A 7,795-nucleotide genomic window follows, 5' to 3' on the forward strand; every position below is an offset into this window, starting at 1 on the left:
GTAGCGTCGGTTTTCCTTCTTGAATGAAGAATATATATATTTATATATCTGCAGAAATAGACAGTTGCTCATTAAACGCTGGCACAGACGCATATTCTAGCTGACAGTCGCCTTTAGTTCTCTCGGTGTGTTCAAGTGCAGCTTTTTACCTCGACGAGAGGCGACAACACAGTTGGCTTAGGTTTGATTTAGTAGAAATTTTTAGGAAAATTCTAAAGAAAAGTGTTTTGGATTTGTTTTGCATTATTTTAGAATGATTAATATAATTGAGAGGATTTAATTTTTTTTTATTTAAGTAAGTAGTCATTCGGTTCCACACTCCATACCAGTTGGTGGCAGTAATGCACCATTTCATTGTGTGCCAACCGCCAAAAAAATCTAATAGAACGAGACTTCCTTAGATTTCCACGACGCATGCGCGAGAATTGCGATCTGCTTACACCAGCTTACACCACTTCAGATCGCAATTCTCGCGCATGCGTCGTGGAAATCTAAGGAAGTCTCGTTCTGGCCTACAAGGAAGAAAAGAAATAGTCGAATAAACTCGTTATTTTTGTTTGTTTTTTTGCACAAAAAGTATTCTCGTCGCTTGATAAACATATAGTTGAGCCACGGTAGTCACTTGGGATATTTAAACATTTTCTTGACTTTCTGGGCCGTCAAGAGGCAGTCCCTTAGGAGCCAATGTGGTAGTTATACAGCTCTCAAATTTAATCAAAAATATCTTCATTTGTGTTCCGAAGACGAACGAAGGTCTTACGGGGTTGGTACAGCATGGGGGTGAGTAATTAATGAGTTAATTTTCATTTTTGGGTGAACTAACCCTTTAAGGGTATGCTACCTGAGCTAAGTTCTGTTTAGTTGACCTCTTTTATGGGCCCAGAACTTTCTGTTTTTTGTGAAATAGTTACTTTTTTTTGTTTTGGAAATAAAAACTTTCTGACAGTGATAATTAAGCATGCTCATCTGTCTGCTGGTATCACTATCACATTCATTTTAACACAACTAATACGCAAACAACTGGCCATGGAAGACTTCAGTATGACTTTTGCTTTTTGAGCACAAACATGCGGCAGATGGTTAAACGCTCATGAGTTTTAAATTCAAGCTAAAGAAATAAAAATATCGATCGGAAGAAAATCTGGCAAACATAAGGGTCGGTTCACACAGAACTCGTTTTTGCAATTAAAAACATTCGAGACATGAGAGCAATGGTCAAAATGTAATATAGGCCTATGTACAATGAGATCATGTGCTATATGTGGCGACTATTCTGGCCTAACCTGTACTGAACTCTAATGATAACACTGATAATGATGTACTATACAGTCAAATAAGCCTTTAATGAGAGCAAAAAATGTGCAGTACAACAGTTTTCTCTTGAATGTCCACTTACCCTTCAGGGGGAATTGGACTGCAAAGAACATGGGTTTCTTATGTAGGTTCTTTTGAAATGATGTAGTCCACTGTAAGTCTCTTTCCAGTTAATAGAAAACCTATGGGCTTATGGGTAGTTTTAGTACACCTCTCCCTTCTCTTTTCTGGAACTTTTCTTCTATCTTAACTTCTCATTCTTGGATTCGATCTCTTTCAAGCATAGTCACACAATCTCTTATCAGTTATTCCTTCAGTAAGACAAGACAGTGAAAATCAATCACCCACAATGCATTGCAGCATAACAAATTGAGTATCGTGGGCGTACATCAATACGGTGTGATTGAGTATTGTCTATCTGAATATGTGATAGTTCGCTGACTACACAATCTTTTATCATACCTCAATGATAGGGACGTTTTGGGCGAACAGCGAGCCAAATCTCGTTCCCTAAAATGTATTGTGGGTTGCAACAGGTGTGAATGGCATCTAATGAGGGTGTCAGAATGAAGAGACAGGGGGTTTTGGACCAAAAAGGCTATTGTGATGGATACACACACATATACAATGAGAAATTAAATGAATAGTTTACCCAAATGTTTAAATTCGGTCTTTATTCATCTCATGTCGTTCCAAACCTGCATGACTGACTGACTTCTGTGGAAAACAACAGGGGAATTAACAACATTGGCAAGCTAGTCAAAATTATGACTTACTAAGTCAAAATTATGAATTATGACAAACTAAATCCATGATTTATGAGACGAAAAGTCAAAATGATGATATACTGTCATAATCATCAGATAAAAAGTCGAAATTATGACAAGATAAATCCTATTTGCGACGAAAAGTCAAAATTATGACATTAAGTCCTAGTTATGAGATGAAAAGTCGCAATTATTATATAAAAGTCAAAATGATGACATATATAAAATGGAAAGTTGACATTTCATGACAAAAAGTACAAATTCTGACATAAATAGTTGCATAAAAAGTCACAATTCCACATTTTCTTAATCTCATAATTGTGTCATGATGAGCATGAGTAGTATGCAACTCACATTTTAATCTCATAATTATGACCTACAGTATCTCAACATGTTTCATAATTATGATACACTGTTAAAATTATGACTTATTATTCTTTTAAAACATCATAATGCAAACGTTTCATCTCATAATTGACTTGTTTTAATTTCAACTTTGTCATGACTTTTTAATGTCACAGTTATGATGACTTAGTGTGTCATTATTTCAAGACTAATTTCATAATGTTGACTTAATCTAATAATTGTGATTTAGTATGTCATAATTTCATCATATATTTGACTTGGTGTGTCATAATCTTTGGTGAGTCACTAAAGCATGATATTTTTCGTCGTATGCAGAAGTCTAGACGTTTTCTGCCAGAAATTCACAATTCAAACAGCACAGTGGAAACTTGGGTAAAATTATTTATTTTGCTGTACCTTCCCAGATAGCAAACTGACATTGAATCAACGTGGAAACATGACATTGAAACAACGTTGGTCATTGTTTTGAGCATTGTTTTAACGTTGAACCAACGTCAGACGCGTCATTCTTTCAAAACTAACGGAAAATCAACTTTAAATCAACGTTGTTTCAACGTTATGAAAGCAAACCAATTTCCGATTTTCATTTAGCTTTGAAGAATGCCGCGTCTGACGTTGATTCAACGTTAAAACAATGCTCAAAACAATGACCAACGTTGTTTCAATGTCATGAGACACGTTTCCACGTGTCAGTTTGCTGTCTCACATCGCCGCTGAAAAACAGTGAAGATCGCGATGACTCGGAACACATTTTTACCCAGCTCTAGAAACGATTGAGCAGCCCGAACATTCCTTTATAATCCATGAAATAAAGACACGTGATTTACTCTTGACGTAACTGACGACAGAATTTTCATTCTTGAGTGAACCAGTCCAGTACATTCAGTGAATATGCATGCAACCTCTGTTCAGCACAGATCCTGAGAGAACATAATCATCAAAGAACCGAAAACAAGGAAGGAGTCGCTCCCTGAGACTCGCATTATGTTGATTTCCATGCCACTGGGCCCGTTCAGCTCATTATGTCAATTATCATCACATTCTTTTTCAAATCCCATATACTCCATCCATCGCAACACCCACCCGATGCACATCTGATGTTCCAGATCACAACACAACAGAAAGGGAAACAAAGCTTTGGTGCGTGTAAAGCTTTATTTTTTTTGAATCATCGCTCTCCGCATGGCCTCTTTGCTGTATAATTAGCAGGTGCAAATATCAACCGAGCACTTGGAAAGCACGTGTTCAAGGTTTTGAAATGGAGAACTCGTTATATATGTGTGTATAAGTGCGATCTCATTATCTCAAGTGTTTTTTTTTTTCTAGTATAATGTTATTGGGTTTGTTCGGTGTTCATTATTTTGCATCCAAGCGTAGGTGAGTAACAACCAGAAATAACGAATGTTGAAATTGGTGCTGGTTTTCATAGTCCGTGAGCTAGCAAATTCACAAATGAGATCTGATTTCCCAGTTGGATCGCAAATTAACTTATGCTTATGGCTCCTAGTTTCTGAGTTTCAGAAACTTAATAAAGTTTCAAACTTTGCTTTTTCCCATGATCTGCAATCAAAAGTAAGAGGTCTCGATATAAATTCAAATATTTCATTTTTTCTGGGCTAGATTCATGTTTCTGTGAAAAACAATCTTGGATTTATACATAAAATATTTTTTTTGCTAATCCTTTTAGAAACTTTTTAGAAACACAAAGATACCTTATAGGATTAGTTCACTTCAAAAAATTAACTCACCCCACGTCAACCAAGACGTTCATGTCTTTCTTTCTTCAGTCGAAAAGAAATTAAGGTTTTTGAGGATTTTTCTCCATATGGTGGACTTCAAGGGTTTGAAGGTCCAAATTGCAGTTTCAAAGCTCTCTACACGATCCCAGCCGAGGCATAACGGTCTAATCGAGCGAAACCGTTGGTCATTTTCTAAAAAATATAAACATTTATATATCTATGATGGGCCACTCATTACGTAATCACGTTGAAAGGTCATGCGTGTTCTGGTTCAAAAAGGTAGGATAGGACCTACCTCATTTTGTCCTCCAACTTCAAAATCGTCCGACATTGTTGTTTTACATTTTATTTAAATTTTTTTTGTAGATGGAGTTTGACTTAGTCTTCGCATGTTCGCTTTGGGTGAACACAAGGGTGGTACTTCCATCTATGTACTACGTGACCGTTGAACGTGATTTATTAACACATGAACATCTTTGATGACGCGGGTGAGTAAATTGGCATTTATGTGACAGACAATTATGTGCTTGTCTTCTTAGGGCGTCTTTTGCACGCTCAAGTTCGTTATTTCAAATGTAGGCGTGCGGTATGCGCGCTCATAATGGAATGCTGCGCGCCCAGCGTTTTAAACACGTTTTTAGGTGCTAAATGTGAATCCGGCCTTATCGGATAAAAAATGATCCGCCTCAATTGAGTGCGAATTGAGAGAGAATTGATACACATCTTGTGATAGCCTAACTATCATAATTTCATCGCAATTCGTAACTATCTTACATTTCGCCGATTGGTGGCTGCTTATGAATTCGTATGATCTCTTTCATACATTTTCATACGATCTGCTTACAACTCAGTGAAGGGTATGTTTAAGGCTGGAGCTAACTTACGAACTTCAATAATCCTACATTTTTTCACGTTTCTTTTTTCACATTTTTGTCACGTTGTACTAATTCATACGAATTGCCCAGTCTGTTCTCATCCGTCATATACTGACGCTTTTGCCAATGCGTATACATCAAACGCACATCGCACCCTTTAGCGTCAATATGAGACGCAGATAGATATGGGCCACAAGGCGCCTCCTAGTGGTCTAATCCTAACCCTACCCCCGACCTAAACCTACCATCACCGAAGCAAGTTATATTGACGCTAAATGGTGCCATGCGCGTTGGATGTATGCGCATTGGCAAAAGCATCAGTCTATGACGCCTTGGGATGAGAATGCGTTGAATTTGCACCCAAGTAACTTGGAGTAGCTTGGATTTCCGAAAATTTGCATGAAAATTGGCGGATGGAACCATTGCTACAGAGGCTTATTTGAATCATAACAGAGAATAAAGTGCAATCACTGAGCAATAACATTTCCCAGGGAGAGTGATGCATCTTCAAATAAAAATCAATCAGCAGATAAAAAAAAACACACCTGCAGAAATGAAACCATTCAGATAAGATAAAAGTGTTTAGTGTCTGTATAATGAAGCCATCATCTGCAAGTTACGCCTCACTGGATACAGTGATGAGATATAAAACTATGGCTTGGCAGCAAGTCTTATAACCGTACGAATTATGCCTCAAGCCGTTAATCAGATGCTAAGCAACATAATAATAAAAAAAGACGCAAATAAAAAAAACACAATTTTTTGCACCAGTGGTGCATGGGGAAAATGTGATTTGTGCCATCGCCTGAAACATTCCTGCTTTTGTTAAAAAAAGAGATGTTCTTTTCACAGATTACATGGAAATAACGATGCTTCTGGTACTTCTACACAACAGTAACAGAGAAACAAGCATTCAGAAGGGTGTTTTTTTTTTGTCCAATGTGAGCAAAGTAACCTAGGGGTCCTCGCTGAAGCGAAAGAGTTGTTGAACATGAAGCCCATTAACATCGGTTTCACCGGCTGAGCTTGTCGTAGTGGCTAATAAGCACCGAAAATACAGGAAAGGGATGATTAAAAGAGGAAAGGGAAAGGGGGAGGTGGTAGACTTTGCATTGATGCGCTGGCTAATGGAGACAGAAATTCGGAAGATTAGCGATGACGGGGCATTAAAAAGGTATAATAATTTGTGAGAAAGCGACATTTTGTCACCTGCTCTTACTCAATGGCCATCATTAAAGTTAATCATTTTCCATTTCCTTTCATGAAAAGACATTGTGTGCATGTTCAAAAGGGCAACAAATCAGTTGCTTTTCGCAGGAGGCAAATCAATATTGGCTCAAGTCTGAGGACATCTATTCAACTTCTTTATAGGGGAAATTAGATGGACGTGGCTCGCTTTTTACAGTTTAGACAGGAATGTCTACCATCGACCAATCGAAATGAAATTCAGAATATATGATCCACAAAAGGACAATGTTCAGATGTTGCTCTTTCATTCCTATGGAGTAGTTTCATTCCTAAGAGACATAAATGAGCCATGACTATAACTAAAAGAGTTAAAAAAATAATAACTCAAATGGTAGTGTGTGTGTGTGTGTATATATATATATTATATATATACACACACTCTAAACAATGCTGGGTTGTTTGAACCCAAATTTGGGTAAAATATGGACAAACACAAATGTTGGGTTAAAAATGTAATTTTAAATTTTAACCCAACTTCAACTTTCCCTTTCAACAGTACATTTTTTAAATTGCATTTTAACCCAAATTTTTAATTTATTTTCCCCGAATTTGGGTTGAAACAACCCAGCATTTTTTAGAGTGGATAGATAGACAGACAGACAGACAGACAGACAGATAGATAGATAGATAGATAGATAGATAGATAGATAGATAGATAGATAGATAGATAGATAGATCCTATAATATATTTATAAAATAATTAAATTAAAATGCATAGCATGGCTCAGATTTGCATGGAAATTGTAGAGAATTGTGTAGTTTCTTCTGCACACAATATCATCTGAAACAACCACATTTCATAAAATTTTTGGGATCTGAAAAATCTTGGAAATCAGGAAATTTATATAAAAGTCTAAATTCGGTTACCATTTAATTTCATTGCTTCTATGACAAGCAACTGAGGAACTAAAAAGGTCTAATTTGTTCTTTCTGGCTTGTTAAATAGCTGAAATGTAAATATCTCTGGTCACCGTGATTTAGTGAGATTTTTTTTGAACCTGCACAACATTTATGTCTGAAAATGTAGTCCTAAAATCAGAGGGAAATGATATCTGAATTACACTGTAGAAACACCTAACCCTGGTTGTAAACTAAACCTAAACATGATTATTTATTTTCTCTAACTAAACTTTCTCTGTGATTAAACAGGGGCCCTGTTGGGAAAGGTTATGTAACCGTAATCACAAGACCAACACATAACCCGACTCCCACAGGGCCATAAATGGCTGTGCCGCTGATTTAAACTCTGAGATATCAAGGGCACCCTTGGTGTGCCGAATGGTAAACACTTGAGTCTATTAATGATTTCTTTTAATTCAGCTATTCGGGATGAAGCTGATTGAAATTCATACTATATCACAAATGTGTGTGGCCTGTTGATCTTCAGCTCACTGGAACAAGTATGTTGTGCTTTAGATATACATCATTATCACCTGTATGATCATATTTTAACGTGAACCTAAGTATTCAAATGTTATGTTTTAAC

This window comes from Pimephales promelas, chromosome 2 (assembly GCF_988280905.1).
Source record: "Pimephales promelas chromosome 2, fPimPro1.hap1.1, whole genome shotgun sequence".
Taxonomy (NCBI): Eukaryota; Metazoa; Chordata; class Actinopteri; order Cypriniformes; family Leuciscidae; genus Pimephales; species Pimephales promelas.